We start from the raw sequence: 17,415 nt of genomic DNA on the forward strand, positions 1-17,415 counted from the left end.
GAGCTTGTCACATAGCGCTCAGATATCAGTGGGCCTCACACAATCCAAAAGTGTCCATCCAGTGTCCAAAAGTGTGTGCAGAGATTCAAAATCTCCCTTATCCTCTAGTCACTTTGGTCACAGCTGTGCCATCGAGCCTGTCACATAGCGCTGAGATATCAGTGGGCCTCACACAATCCAAAAGTGTCCATCCAATGTCCAAAAGTGTGTGCAGAGATTCAAAATCTCCCTTATCCTCTAGTCACTTTGGTCACAGCTGTGCCATCGAGCCTGTCACATAGCGCTCAGATATCAGTGGGCCTCACACAATCCAAAAGTGTCCAGTGTCCACAAGTGTCTGCAGAAATTCAAAATCTCCCCTGTCCTATAGACACCTTGTACCTTGTTTTACATTACTATATAGTTTGTTGGATTTTGTCTACATTTCTACCAAAAATGAGGAAGGCTGGTGGAAGAGGCCTTGGAATTGGGCGGGGGTTGGCAGCTGGTAATGATGGTGTTGGTGGTGGATCTGATGGTAGTGGCAAGAGCAAAATAGGACCGAATGCAGGAGGTGCTGACCCTGCGTCATCGTCTGGCTACATAAGGCCTCGAACGCTTAGTTTTCTAGGAGTTGGCAAACCGCTTTTAAAGGCAGAGCATCAGGAAAAAGTTTTGTCTTACATTGCTGACTCAGCCTCCAGCTCTATCGCCTCCTCTTCTTCAGTTGTAAAAAGTAAAAGCACTGAGTCGTCATTGGAGGCTCATGTTCATGAACCACACCTTTCCTTGTGTCCTTCACCCCAACCAAGATTGAAGGATGACGCAGGCCATACTACTGATTACTCCATGGAGCTGTTTTCACATACCATGCCTGGATTATCAAGTCAAATGGTGAATTACCCAGGCCAAGATGAATCTGACATGGAGTGCACTGATGCACAGCCGCTGATGGATGATTCTGCTGGTACATTCACTCAGAGCACTACATTGTCCTCGCAGTGTACAGAGCCAGATTCTGACCCTGATGAGACTCAGGTGCCCCTTCCCGCACACTATACCACCATACACGGTGACACAGAGGAAGGTGCACATGACATAGAAGAGGAGGTGATGGATGACCCAGTTGTTGACCCAGATTGGCATCCATTGGGGGAAGAGGGTGCTGCTTCCAATAGCTCAGATGAGGAGCATCCACAGCAGACATCGACATCGCAACAGCTGTTATCTGGCAGGCCCGGAGCACTCCAAAGACAGGTTCCAAACATCAAAAGAGTTGCTGGACAGCTTGTCCAGAGGGTCAAAAGATCACAGCGTGCTAGGCCGCAAAATGTCTGCCAAAGTAGGAAGAGTGCAGTGTGGCACTTTTTTGAACAAAATCCTCATGATCAGGCCAAGGTTATCTGTAAGAAGTGCGCAAAGACCTTTAGCCGAGGGAAAAATCTGAAAAATTTGAATACCAGTTGCATGCTTAGACATTTAACCAGCATGCACTTGCAAGCGTGGACACAACACCAAACCTCAAGTGCCACATGTGCAACTGATCACAACGAAGGTAGTCAGCAACGCTACATTGTTTCCCCCACTGTAAGCCCACCGGTTAGCACAGCAGCAAATGTTGAGGTGTCGTTGCAAGACCACAGCAGTCAGGGAATCCCACTGTTATATCAACGAAAGACTGATTCTAGGCCATCAGAAAGAACACCAACTCCATCACCATCATCAACCCTCTCTCAGTCCACCCTGTCCACCGCTACTTCCACCATATGCAGCTCTCAAGTCCAGCTCACCCTCCCAGACACTATGAGTAGGTCAAGAAAGTACTCAGTCTCTCATCCGCGTACACTGGGTTTGAACGCCCACATTGCCAAACTAATCTCGTTTGAGATGATGCCCTTTCGGTTGGTGAAAAGCACAGCTTTACGCGAACTCATGGCCTACGCAGTACCACGCTATGACCTACCCAGTCGCCACTTCTTCTCTCGCAAAGCCATCCCAGCCCTCCACCATCATGTGTGCCAGCGGCGGTCGCTTTGTTGGGATGGGGGGGATGGTTGCATACACACCGGGCTCCACTAATGGCGTCCATCAACTCACTATATATTGAACTAAAAACGGCCTTAACACACGCCCCCTGAGGAAGGAACTTTCCGAAACGCGCGTTGGGGCACGGCTGTGTACATTGTGCCACACTTTTCTACAGGTATGCAACTCCACACTTATGTTTGGGCAATATTTCTACTTTCTTACGGCTAGCCAGGGATTTTTCCCTTTACCTTTGATGGCCTCCTATATAGTATCTTTGCCTTTTCATATTGGGTGCTTATAATATATATGCATTGCTGTACCATCTTTATAGTTGTGGCCCACTATACATTGCCATTCTTTTGTGTCACTTTTTATTTGTATTGTGCCTCATCTGTTGTCAATAAAGATTGTGATTTTTTACATATTTATATTGGACTTTTTACACTGTTTCTTTCGGTGTTGGTATAGTTACATATACAGTGTGTCCTGCACTGTCCCATGATGTGCTGGAATCTTGTTGGTGGTCTCCAGTACATTCATTACGAACATGTGGTTGACTAATTTTTCCAGCACATCTTGCTACCTATTGTTCTTACTCCACCATCATGTGAAAGACCGCATTGTCCATGCACTCAAGCAGTCAGTGAGCGGAAAGGTGCACCTCACAACTGATGCATGGTCCAGTCGGCATGGCCAGGGCCGTTACGTGTCCATCACTGCGCACTGGGTTAATGTGGTGGATGCAGGGTCCACAGGGGACAGCGGTGGTGGGACAGTGCTGCCTAGCCCACGGTATAGGAAACAGTTGGCTGTAGGCGTTCGACCCTCCTCCTCCTCCTCCTCCTCCAGAAGCGAAAGCTCGTCCACAGAGCGCAGTCGTACGAGCACTCCATCTGCAGCTGCCACTGTTGCACACGATGTGTCCCCCTATCGAGCAGCTAGTGGAAAGCGTCAGCAGGCTGTGTTGCAGATGATGTGTTTGGGCGACAGACACACCGCCGAGGTGCTGGCCGAGTACTTGAAGCGACAAACTGAGTCATGGCTGGGCAGTGTACATCTTGAGGCAGGCAAGGTAGTTAGTGATAACGGCCGTAATTTTGTGGCAGCCATAGCCCTTTCAAAACTCGGCCACATACCTTGCTTGGCTCACACCTTGAACCTGGTGGTGCAGTGCTTCCTCAAAAATTATCCGGAGTTAACAGCCCTGCTCCAGAAGGTGCGAAGACTGTGCGCGCACATCCGCCGGTCGCCTGTATACTCCGTTCGTATGCAGAAGCTGCAGCGATTGCTCCACCTTCCCAACCACCGCCTCATTATCGACATTGCAACAAGGTGGAACTCCACCCTGCACATGGTGGAGCGGCTGTGCGAGCAGAGGCAGGCCATAATGCATTTGTGGGAGGATACACGGCCAGGCACTTTGAGAGCAGACATGGAGTTGACAGGTGTGCAGTTTTCGAAGCTGAAAGACCTTTGTAAAGTCCTTCAGTGTTTTGAGGAATGCACACGGCTGGTAAGCGCAGACGACGCCATCCTAAGCATGAGCATCCCACTTATGCGTCTGCTCATGCAAACTTTGACGCACCTTAAGGAGCAGGCGTCTACAGCCAATGTTGATGAGGAGGAAGAGGAGGAGGGAATCCTTGATGACATTCAGCCATTGTCTGCTCAGGGACCTCTCCTGGACGAGGTGGAGGAAGAAGAGGAGGAGGAGGAGGAGGATGATGGGGATGATTACTTAGGGGAGGAGGATGCATCTCGTGGGGCAAGTGAAAATGTTGGCGTGGCAAGGTCTGGTACAGGGTTTGTGCGTGACTGGAGGGATGTGGCTTTGCCAGAAAGTGCTCCTCCACCCAGTACTCGCAGTGCATCATTGACACCGGGAACATTGGCCCACATGTCAGATTATGCCTTGCGGATCCTAAAAAGGGACCCCCACATTGCCAAAATGATGAACGATGACGACTACTGGTTGGCCAGCATCCTGGATCCACGCTATAAAGGCAAATTACAAAACATCATGCCACAGGAGAACCTTGACCTAATATTGGCTAATAAACAAGCAACTCTGGTAAATCGGTTGCTTGAGGCATTCCCAGCACACAGCAGCGGTGATGGTTCTCACACGAGCCGTACGGGCCGGGGGCAGCTTGGCAGAGGTGTTCGTGGTGCACACAGCAGAAGTGGCGTTGGAGACAGGGGTTTCATGACAATGTTGTGGACTGATTTTTCAAATACCGCTCACACAACTGGTAATACTGCATCGATGGAAAGTGACAGGAGACAGCAGTTGTCAACTATGGTTACAAACTACTTTTCCTCCCATATCGATGTTCTCCCACACAGGTCATTCCCCTTTGACTATTGGGCCGCTAAACTGGACACCTGGCCTGAATTGGCCCAATATGCCTTACAGGAGCTCGCTTGCCCAGCTGCAAGTGTGCTATCGGAAAGAGTCTTCAGTGCAGCTGGATCAATCCTGACAGAAAAAAGGACCCGTCTGTCAACCCAAAATGTGGATGATCTAACCTTCATTAAAATGAACCACGCATGGGTTTCCAAGGATTTTGTCCCACCTTCCCCTGATGACACATAGTGTGACAGAAAAATGGCTTGCTTTGGTCCACCTCTTCCTGGTACTTCACCTATTTCACCTTTTGCATCAGCTGAATGTCCAACATCAACATATGCCACTTTCTAAAACTCCCTAACTGTGCTGCCTCCCCCCCCATGGCCGGGGTCACCACCTAGCGCACGACACCGTGCGAGTGCCGTTGCCCTGGACAGGTGGGTAGGCCGACTCTTGGGCGCGGGTACTGGCACAGGGTCCCTCATAGTGCAATCAAGTGTCTCTGACGGTGGTGGTGCACACCCGCCGTCAGACACACCGCTGTACTATGAGGGGCCCAGTGCCAGTACCGACGCCCACGAGTGGGCCCCCCTTGCTTGGGCAGGCCCCAGCATTTGCAATCTTTACCTCTCCCTGCTCCTCCGCTGTGTAATCTGGGCTGTCAAATCCATACTGTGCCTGACACCGTCTGAGCCTGCCTCCTGATGTATAGACATATATTTTGAATGTGTACGCTATCCATACATGTTATCCGGGGATACGGTACCCTTTCTAACCTTTGTGCAATCACGTGCAATCCATACTGGGCCTAACACCGTCTGAGCCTGCCTCCTGAGACATATATTTTGAATGTGTACGCTATCCATACATGTTATCCGGGGATACGGTACCCTTTCTAACCTTTGTGCAATCACGTGCAATCCATACTGGGCCTAACACCGTCTGAGCCTGCCTCCTGAGACATATATTTTGAATGTGTACGCTATCCATACATGTTATCCGGGGATACGGTACCCTTTCTAACCTTTGTGCAATCACGTGCAATCCATACTGGTCCTAACACCGTCTGAGCCTGCCTCCTGAGACATATATTTTGAATGTGTACGCTATCCATACATGTTATCTGGGGATACGGTACCCTTTCTAACCTTTGTGCAATCATGTGCAATCCATACTGGGCCTAACACCGTCTGAGCCTGCCTCCTGAGACATATATTTTGAATGTGTACGCTATCCATACATGTTATCTGGGGATACGGTACCCTTTCTAACCTTTGTGCAATCACGTGCAATCCATACTGGGCCTAACACCGTCTGAGAATGATAGATGGGGCCCACCATACACTGGAACATTCCAAAGGTGGACATCAGACACTGGAGCAGCATTTACAGGGCCCATTATACACTAGAGCATTAGAAATGGGGCCCATTATGTTTGGGGCATTATTTGGGCCCATAAGACAGTAGAGCTTCATCCATGGGGACCAACATATACTGTAGCATTATGTGGAGCTCATCATATACTGTTTCAAACATTATATGGACCAATGATTCTGTATGGAGAAATAGATGGGCCTCGTCATGAGATGTAAAAAGTGAGGTATTTTTCATTGTACTATACCGCTATTTCTCTGCCGTATCGGAGCATGATGAGTTGTGGTATGTGTTAAAGGGGCGCTCTTTCGCCCAGGGCACATGAAAACCTGGAGCCAGCCCTCCCCCCCCACAGTCTGTAGCCAAATAACCCCCATTTTTCAGTGCGTAACTTGTATTATGAAGTTAATTAAGGTTGACAAGCTTAAGTAAGAAGAATTGATGCTTTTGGCATTCAAATGGGCACTGTAGGTGTGTTTCCTGTCCTCCTCTCACTGCCGACTTTTATTGCCCATTGACTTACATTGTGTTTCGTGTTTCGGGACGACCCCGACTTTTCCCTATAATCGGACGATCTTGCTCGACCCGACTTTTGGAAAAGTCGGGTTTCACGAAACGAAACGCGACCCTAAAAAACCAAAAGTCGCTCAACTCTAGTCCTAATATCTTGGGGTAGAGCATTCAAGAGAATTGGCGCAGCACGGGAGAAGTCTTGGAGTCGGGAGTGGGAGGTACGGATTAGGGCAGAGGTTAGTCGAAAGTCATTTGCAGAGTGCAGCGGTCGGTTAGGCCAATAGACAGAAATGAGGGAGGAGATGTAAGGGGGTGCCGCACTGTGGAGAGCTTTGTGGGTGAGAACAAGTACTTTAAATTGTACCCTGTAATGAATTGGCAGCCAGTGTAACGACTGGCGAAGAACGGACGCGTCTGAGTAACGATTAGCCAGATGGACAAACCTGGCTGCTGCATTAAGGATAGACTGGAGAGGGGAGAGTCGAGTGAAAGGGAGGCCAATTAATAGAGCATTACAGTAGTCCAGGCGGGAGTGGATCAGGGCGACAGTGAGAGTTTTTGTTGTTTCCATGGTGAGAAAAGGGCGGATTCTAGAGATGGTCTTTAGGTGTAAGCGGCACGAGTGGGCAAGAGATTGCATATGGGAGGTGAAGGAGAGATCGGAGTCAAACATAACACCCAGACAGCGCGCCTGCTGTCGGGGTGTTATTATGGTGCCACCCACAGGGAGGGAAATGTCAGATTTAAATAAAGCAAGTCCGAAAAAAAATTGCAGAAAGCCCAATTTTCCAACGATTGTATCGCACGTAACCATCCAAGTCTATGGACCACACTCAGACCACAATCGAATGACATCTAAATGCACTCCGATTTTCATGGACTGACAGAATGGAGAAGAGGGAGAATCTTTGAAACTCTTTTTTGTTCTCCACATTCGAAAAAATTGCATCCCACTCTGATCAAACTCTGATAAGATTCTGATTAGTATAATTCGACCATTTTCTCGGATTGAGAACATACGGTCGTGTGACTCTAGCCTTAGCTATTTGCTTGCGACGTCTTTTGGACGTTGGCATACCCACACCGGTTTGCTGTAGGAAGACACTTTAGGAAAATGTTTAATCTGCAGCCTCCTTTCCGACATCTTCTTGGACGTCTTTCACAGCTGCTTTGTGGCCAGAATCTTTTTATTACATTCTTCTATATATAATATAGTTGTGAGTATTAAGCAGAAGCCACAAGAGGAATGGACAGGTCACTTCTTTTAGTTGTTTCACGGCTTTGACCAAACATATGCACAGCAAGTCGTTTTCACATTGGTGTGTGCTATGTTCATTCCTTTCTTTACTTTTTAACTCTTTTTTTCTGACGGGTTCCAGGGTGGAATCTTCTTGAAGACGTCATGTACACATACCCTTAAAGAGGTTTTTCCTCTGCACTCATTTCTTCATCGGGTGGTGAGGGGTACCGTTGTCATTCTGTTAAGGCCACCAGCCAGCTGCTGTGCACACTCAACAGGTATCGTAGAGGTGTCCTATTCTAATTAATAGGTCATTTAACAGTTTTCATCTGGAATGTATAAGACATACAAATACCAAGTTTTTGGTGCAGAACTTTTAAAATTAGTATGTAAAGCTGTCCCAATCCATTGACAAAGATTGCCTCATGCACACCGGCAGATTGTAGCTATACATAAGCTCCAAGTTTAGAAAACCCCAGTGACCAGATCCAGAAGGAAGCTTGATAGCAAATGTTGTAATTCCCTGCAGAGCCAACATAAGTGAAATTAAGAATTACACTAATTAAGTCATTGAATTGTTCTGTGTAATCTGTGTGTTACTAGTCACCTGATGAGTTCTCTTCTTTGACCTTCTATACTTCAAACACTTTTTGAACTAGCCATCCTGCTTACCAGGTCACCAGGGTTTCAGACACAAACAAATTGCTGGCCGGTGAAGCGAGTTGACAGAAATAGTCAACTAATTTTGTCAAATCCATAAAGCACATACGGTATATGTAGACAAAGTCAAAAGCAGAGACATAAGCATGTGGCTAGCAGTGGTCAAAAGCGGGAGGGAAAAATCAGAGTAAATATCAGCACGCAAGAAGAGTCTATTCATTCCAAAATCAATATCAGGATTAACGTGACCTGAAACATGAAACATAGAACATAGATACACAGCAAGAGAACTGCACAAAGGTCAGCTATAACTCTGATAACTGTGAACTATAGGACAACAGGGAGGAGAGTAAATAGGGCACAGTACACTGTCATTGGTCACAGATTCTGGTCAACTATTGGTCAGCTGACCACTCCATTGACCAACCAGGAAGACTTAGTTTACAGACATAAATAATAGTAAAAGTTGAGCAGCATTCACACTGGCCAGCTGGAGAACACATGGGATTAATAGTCCTTGCAATGAATAAATTGCAAAATAGCAAGACAAAAGTTTATTAATAAAATTGCCAACATGGTGGTGCACAAAGTGGGAATAACGCTATTCACATACTAAGATGTCAGTGGTGCCCACTCCAAATTTGAGTCAGAAGAGCAGCACTAGATTGCAAATGTTGTAACACAGGAACTCAACATGATGAGCACGTAACAGTATGGAGATGTAGGTTCACCAGTGTCACACATACTCTGAATTTTATAATAATATTTTTTTTATTCATTTTAAAAATGTATTTTCTTATTTTATTCTTTTTTTGTATTCTACTAGAATAACTAATCATCTTTAGTGATTTATTAGAGGACGTGGTTCAATGTATTACCTTCCTCATTTTTTAAGAAATTAATTTTCAGAGCAGTATTGGGGCCAGATTGCTGCACTATAGATAACAGAGAGGGTACAGCTAAGAACTGACACGATATAACGAATAAAAGGTCAACAGCTGGTGGTGGTGACATATGTTCACTTGATCTCACTGTATTTGCTTTATAATCTATGTTTTGTCTGAATGTTTTTTCCTAAGGCTCCTATTTGTAAGAAATGAAATTCGTGTCCCCTGCTTACTTAAAGGATGAACTTAGGCGTTATTTAGATGAACGCTGGTTACATGAGTCAATTTTATATATCCCTTACGCTGGAGGAATAGATGTTTTGAAGAAAGACTTAATATAACATGATGAGCCAAAGTACAGATAGATAAATACTAATCTATTTAACTGACTTGACCCAAGAGGTCAAGTTACTGAAATGCAATCCAATGCACCCAAAGTTAAATATGAAACATGAGATAGATTATAATTTCCATAAGCTCTTTTAATGTTGCTCTATACTTATATATTTTATATAAAATTGCCAATATTCAGTTGGGTCCATATAAAGAGGAGTCTTGTCCTGGCTGGTCTCATCCTTCTTTGATCTCAAGTATGGTGCACAAGACTTGTCTTTTTAGAGAAATAGGTTCTTTTCCTTCCCAATTATTTAGCGCTTAAAGGATTAAAGAACTGGAGATGGAACCCAGTCCTCCTGTCTTGGGTGGCAAAATCCAGAAGAATATTGGATTCCATTCTGATCTTAGTATTATACTATGCAGCATTGATGGCTCAGTGTTTAGCACTAAGGACAACATCTACAAGGAGTTTCTATGTTCTCCTCGTATTTGCATGGTTTTCCTCTGGGTTCTCTGGTTTTCTCCCATACTCCAAAGACATACTGATAGGGATTTTAGATTGTGAGCCTCAATGGGGACAGTAATCATGATATCTGTAAAGTGCTGCAGAATATGATGACGCTATAAATGCAAAGCCTAATAAAATTACTATATATATATATATATATATATATATATATATATATACTCTTCTCAACAGTGAAATTGCAGCATTTAGAAGGAAAAGTCATGAAGTTATGTAAATCACAGGATGGACAGACATGTCATTGATATGCAAATGATGAAAAATGGGAACAACATTTTCAAAACTTCTATTCAGTATCGAATAAGAACGTAAAAATCCCAGCACTTACAGCCTTCGCTGCTATCAATGATGTTATTAATGGTTGTCTGAAGAATGTGCGAACTGTAATGTAAAGGAGGGATAATGCTTGTTTTTCAAGTGTTGGCTTGGGCCCCTTAATTCCAGTAAATGAAAATCGTAATATATTGAGAAGAGTAACAAATGGTCATTCAGAAATAGTGATAAAGTAGTTGGTATGCACTTGCTGCTTATAAGATCTTGAAATGTGTCTTTCAAATGAAATTAGATAAAATGCACAATCTGTTATGTCATTTATGTCGGGTAGATTTGAAAAATTGGAGATTTGATTAACTTTAATCCCCAAAATTTGTAGCTAATATTTTACACATTGCAAAAAATTGCATGAGTTAAAGAAGGTTCATGTGACCTCGGATGCAGCTAGGTTTCCCTCCTCATGATGCCTTACAGCTATCACATAGGAGTCAAATGGGAGAAACTGTCTAAAAGCAGAAGTAGGAAATGCAGCTGTCATTTTGCAGTAATTCTGGATTATGAGACAACATTGCAACTGACAGCTTAGCAATAAAGATAGGAAAAAAAAGTCATAAAACCCTGAATAAATATCAACAACAGTTACCATCCATTGACCCAAAGACTCTGCAAAAGAAATTAAACACCATTAGTGTCTTCTGTTTTCAAAACTCAGCATGTACTCAAATGGCTAAAAGACATTGTGTGCACAATCCCCAAATGTGTAAGAGAGTACTCCAAGCAAAACAGCTGTGTGTCCAGTATTTGTACGGTTTAGTTATTGTGGTTAACCGCCAAGTAACTGTACCAGCAGACTGAACTGCCAAGCCTCTGTGGTATAAACACTGACCGCCAAGCATCTCTATGGTATCTTGTACCACCAAGTTTTGTGTCATTGCTTACATTCATTAAGCTTGGTGGCCTCTTTGGAGTAAAGTTCAAGTTGTTTTGCATCAGAATCTACATTTTGTTCTTTCTTTACACTTGCACAGAACCCTATATATTAAAGTTGCTCAACTATTCTTTTGTGAGGTAGACATTGGTGGATTCCTTGGGGTCTATTTGACTTGTGTTTGTCATGGTGTAGAGGAATCAGAGACCCAAGAAATGAAAGTGATTTTCAAACTAGTGTATAAGCTCCCCAATGGTAGGTCAAAGTACAATACTACAGTATATATAGACATGTCACACGGATGTGTTCTCTCAAGCCTCGTTCACAAGTCAGTTTTCGCATACAAATGCTATATGTGTCTTTTACGGATAGTACTTGTACCTGATAGTTTATTGAGCTAACTAGCATAGACCTGTCCGATGTTGATCTGAGTTTCAGATCAAACTCGGCGAAGAAAGACTATGGATCCATAAAAAATTCCACAGTGACATCTGCATTCTTACCATTTTTCATGATAGATAGGAAAAGGTGGAGAAATCTTTTTTTAGAGCAGAAAAAAATGATGAAACTCTGACCACGCACTGACCACGCTCTGACCACACCCTGACCAAAAACTGATGAAACTCCGACCACGCTCTGACCACACCGTGACCACACCCTGACCACACTCTGACCAAAAACTGATGAAACTCAGGTCAGAGAAAATAGCTGATGTATGCATGAGCCCTTAGTCTTGTAGTTGTTTTCTTTAAGCTACCCTAAAAATACATTATATAAATCTGCTAATATTACAAAGGCTTCCAATGATTGGAAGTAATGGCCTGAACCTGATTTCCAAAATCTCTTTCAACCAGCAGCTACATAGATAAAATAACATTACTGCAATTCTGCAGACTCCTCAATGACCCTTGCATAGTGTACGACAGATTGTAGTAATATTTCAAACATAATGAGCATATGTGCAGCAGTGACAATAATTAAGGGATAATTTAAGGTGTAGTGGAGCTGAGTCTGTCAACGCAGTAGAGTTGGTTTAGCTATTCAGCAAAATGTGTGTGACATTAGGGTATGTCAAATGTAGTTTTTGTAGCTTTTCATATTAATGCAGTTAAACCTACTGAGATTTTGTGTGGTGTATAACAGTGATCTTTGTGTAAAAGATAGCTTCCTTGAGGAAGCCAGGGACATGCCAGCGCTTTCAGAGGGTGGTGACTAGAGAGTTGAAACAATAAGTTTATCTTGGGATGAGCAGGTAGGAACAGGAGGCTCCCGGTGTTAGTAATGTCAGGTGGCTAGAAGCTGCTGCATCATTTATCAAGAGGCCCTGCAAGTTTTCAATATTATATGTAAGTCAAAGAGCAGTGATGTATCTGGGGAGGCTATTTGATTTGCTCCAGAGATCGCTGGAAGAGGGTGCCATCGGGCCACCTGATACAGTGGTCTGAGGTGTCTCTCAGGCAGCAGCATTTCGCCACCCTTGGGTGTGGGATTCAGCTGATTTCAGAGCCGACTGTCAGGTGTTAAATATCTGCTGCCTGCGCGTACAATTAAAGCCTTGACCATTGTCACTTCGTGGTCAGGGAGATGTCAGCAACGTGAGTAGGTTACCTGACATTGCTCTCATACAAAACAAAGGTAGTAGTGATGAGCGAGCACTAAAATGCTTGTGTACTCGTTACTCGAGTCGAGCAAATCATAATGCTCGGGTGCACGACCTGTGAAACGAGTCTAATGCAAGTGAATGAGAAAGTTGAGCATTTTTCTTGCGTTCCCCCGGAGGTCTGGAAGGGGTCTAAAAGTTACTGAAATCGATGGAAACAGCACTGAAATGGCATGGGAACAGCATGGGGAAGACCCCTAGAAGCATCTCTGAATTCCAGGTAGCTGCTGGTGGAAGGGGGTGAAGCACAGAAGGAGCCAAGGGGAGGTTGCCTTCCTGGCTCCGTGCCTGGAACCATCGAGCAGGGCGTTAGGTTCCCCGGGTAATGCTTTAGGAGACTGCTCTGTGTTCAGGAACAGGAAGAGGTCAGGACTGGGAGCAGGAGATCTGTGCACGCTTCCAGCAGAGCAGCACAGAGAGCAGAAGCAGGAGGACGCTGACGCAGGGGCAGAGAGGAGACGGGTGCAGTGGCTGGTGACTGAGAGACCGCAGACACGGGCAAAGGGCAGTGAGTACTTGAAGCCTGGCACGGCACTACCAGGGAGGCTGTTGACCCCCCCTTCTTGAGGAGACCCTGCCCCACAGACAGACCAAGTCCCTCGACAAGACGCCCCCCAGCAGAGAGACCAGAACATATGCTGAGACGCTCCCCTGTGACCAAGGGGCGTTCAGTAACGAGACACTGACCTGCAAGAACCTGTGGGAGACAGAATCCCTGACCCTGGTGGGAGAACACCGCTGTGATAGCAGAGACAAGGACCTTGAGCACAGGGGGATAGTGTCATCCTCATACCCCTTGGGCTCCCGCGTAAACCCCCCATAGTAACATAGTAGCATAGTAACATAGTTTTGAAGGCTGAAGGAAGACCTTATGTTCATCTCGTTCAGCCTATTTTTAGTGCAGCTGTTCTGCATTGTTGATCCTGGGGAAGGCAATAAACCCACAGCGTAGAAGCCAATTTTCTCCATAGGGAAAAAAAATTCCTTCCCCTAAGCTGGGTCAACTATCTACCTATAATATTCTGTTATTCGTAACCTTCTATACTGTTACTCACAAGAAAAGCATCCATTCCTTTCTTAAATTCATTCAGTGAGTTGGCCATCACCCCTTCCTCAGGAAGAGAATTCCAGAGCCTCACTGCTCATACCGTGAAGAACCCTCTTCTATGCTGGTGCAGAAATTGTCTTTCCTCCAAACGAAGAGAATGCCCCCTTGTTCTTGTCACAGTCCTTGGTACAAACAGTTCATTGGAGAGATCTCTGTATTGCCCTCTGATATACTTGTACATATATATTAGGTCTCCCCTAAGTCTTGTCTTTTCTAGAGTAAATAGACCTAATTTTGATAACCTTTCTGGGTATTGTAGTGAACCAACTCCATTTATCATTTTAGTAGCCTGCTTTTGAACCCTTTCCAGTTCAGTAATGTCTTTCTTGAGCACCGGCGTCCAAAATTGCACACAATACTCCAAGTGTGGTCTGATGAGTGATTTGTACAGAGGGAGAATTATGTTTTCATCTCATGTCCCCAGACCTCTTCTAATGCATCCCATGACCCTATTTGCTTTGGTGGCAGCAGCCTGACACTGGGCACTCCAATTTAGCTTCTTATTGACTAAGATGCCTAAGTCTTTTTCCATGTCTGATTTCCCCAGCAGTTTCCCATTTATTAAGTAATTGTAGCATCTGTTTCTCCTTCCCATGTGCATAACCTTACACTTATCTGTGTTAAACCTCATTTGCCATTTTTCAGCCCAATTCTCCTATTTACTCAAATCTGTCTGTAGTTGCAAACTGTCCTCCTTTGTGTTAACTAACTTACATAGATTTGTATCATCTGCAAATACTGATATTTTACTGTGTAAGCCATCCACTAGATCATTAATAAATATATTAAATAGTAGGGGGCCCAATACAGAACCCTGTGGTACCCCACTAGTAACCCTGGCCCAATCTGAGTATGCACCATTAATAACCACTCTTTGTTTTCTATCACTAAGCCAGCTACCTACCCATCTACACACATTTTCCCCTAGCCCAAGCTTTCTCATCTTACTTACCAATCTTTTATGTGGGACGGTGTCAAATGCTTAAGAGAAGTCGAGATAAATGACATCCAATGATTCTCCTTGGTCCATCTGAGAGCTTACATCCTCATAGAAGCTGATCAGGTTACTTTGACAGGAGCGATCCTTCATAAATCCATGTTGATATGGAGTTAAACATTTATTAACATTGAGATATTCCATAATGGTATCCCTTAGAAACCCTTCAAAAATTTTACCCACAACAGATGTTAAGCTTACCGGCCTATAGTTTCCAGGTTCCCTTTTACACCCCTTTTTGAATATTGGTACCACATTTGCTTGACGCCAATCAAAAGGAACAGACCCTGTTTCTATAGAGTCTTTAAATATAAGGAATAGAGGCCTGTTTATCACATTACTTAACTCCCTTAATACCCGAGGGTGAATGCCATCAGGGCCTGGTGATTTGTCAATTTTAATCTTACTAAGGCGATTCTGCACTTCTTCCTGGGTTAGGCAGGTAATACTAAATGGGGAGTTTACATTATCATTCTGCATTTCCCCTGGCAATTCCTTTTCCTGTGTGAACACTGTTGAGAAAAAAGTATTTAAAACATTTGCTTTTCCCACATCGCTCTCTATGATTTCACCCTCATTGTTCTTTAAAGGGCGGACACCATCAATTTTAATCTTTTCACTGTTTATATAATTAAAGAATAGTTTTTGTTTTACTTTCCTTAGCAATGAGCCTCTCAGTTTCCACTTTTGCTAAATGTATTTGTTTTTTACACATTTTATTTTTTTCTCTATAACTTTTTAATGCTTCTTCATTGCCTTCTTGTTTTAGCTTCTTAAATGCCTTGTTCTTGCTATTTATTGCCCTTTTTACATCCTTAGGGTGGTTTCACATTAGCGCTTTTTAAGCGCACGCACGGCCAGGGTAGCTCCGCCCCCGAGCCAGCTCTCTGCCCGGCGTGCCCGCCCCTTGCTTGTAGCGCCGCCTACTAGTGGACAGCGGCGCCTGCGATCGGCGCACCCTATCTTTAGCATAGGGTGCGCAGATCGTGCGCAGGCCGTGCGCTAGTTGCGCTTTGACCTGCGCTGCGCACTTATGACGGTGCGCCGTGCGCGCCAAAATCCGAAAAGTTCGATTTTGGCGCGCACGGCGCACCGTCAAAAGTGCGCAGGTCAAAGCGCAACTAGCGCACGGCCTGCGCACGATCTGCGCACCCTATGCTAAAGATAGGGTGCGACGATCGCAGGCGCCGCTGTCCGCTAGTAGGCGGCGCTACAAGCAAGGGGCGGGCACGCCGGGCAGAGAGCCGGCTCGGGGGCGGAGCTACCCCCGGCCGTGCGTGCGCTTAAAAAGCGCTAATGTGAAACCACCCTTATTTAGCCACATTGGTGTTCTCCTGTTCCTAGCCTTTTTATTTCTGTACGGTATGGCTAGCTCGCAGTGGGTGTGTAAAACTGATTTAAATACTTCCCATACTACAGCTGGATTATTTCAAGGACCCCAGAGACAGAGGACATCAAGCACCGCTGTTGCCACGGTGCCAACGTCGGACCAGAAGTGATCCCTCCAATCAAGATCCCTGAGGACTGATAAGTTTGCCTCACTAGAGTATAACAGTTTTTTTCTAATGTTTGAACCCCGTATATTTCCCCTGCTGTCGATATAACCTAATCACAATATTTTATCTGTTATACTGTATGTTTTACCAGCATTTTCCCCTGTAAATAAGCCTCCTCTTTTACTGCTGGTCTGCCTGTTCCGTGGTGACATATTTCTCCTGCACGTTATTACACTGGGAACAATGTTGTCAGAGAATTACGCCACTTTTACGGTCTGACAATAAAACATACAAAACTGAAGATGAAATGGATTTCATTGGAAAAAATGTTAAGCAACATTCTGTACAGGATAATGACTTGTATTTACGGCAAAATAAATGAGAGAAAAAATGCTCCTCCACGCCTCGGGCTATGTTCACATGCAGTGTTTTTGCTGCTTTTTTGCACATTTGCATTGCTTTCAATGGTAAAAAAACATTTAACAGGAAATATAATTTTATCATAGCCTATCTGGCCATATGGTGTAAGAGACATGATCAGACACATCCTGTTTAATATATGATGGAGGGACTCTGAAAGTCACAATGTTTTTTTTTCAGGGCCATCAGGCCGCCATCATTATTAGTAGAGGGCCATCAGACGGCCCTTACTATTATTAGAGGCTCAGCAGTCAGCCCTCACAAATGTTATAGGGCCAGCAGGTGGCCCTCACTACTGTTAGAGGGCCGTCAGGTGGCCCTCACTCTAATTTTAGAGGGGCAGTGTCCAGTCCTCACTAAGCATTTTTGGAGGGCCAGAGGGACGGTGGGCAAATTTTATTTTTCTTATTAATACTGCAAGATTTGAAACTTGAAAAAGCCAGCAGGTGACTCACAATTTATAGAGTGCCAGCAGGCGTCATGTGGACAGATGAGACCAAGATAAAACCAAGATAAAGTTTTTTGGTAAAGCACTTTATTCTACTGTTTACTGTAAATGGAATGTGACCTACAAATAAAAGGAAAAAAAAATGCTGTCAGCACACCTTTAGGGTGGAGTGTTAACTGGAGCTTCTGGAGC

This window comes from Dendrobates tinctorius, unplaced genomic scaffold (genome assembly GCF_039654945.1).
Source record: "Dendrobates tinctorius isolate UK_male_01 unplaced genomic scaffold, ASM3965494v1 ptg000021l, whole genome shotgun sequence".
Lineage (NCBI taxonomy): Eukaryota > Metazoa > Chordata > Amphibia > Anura > Dendrobatidae > Dendrobates > Dendrobates tinctorius.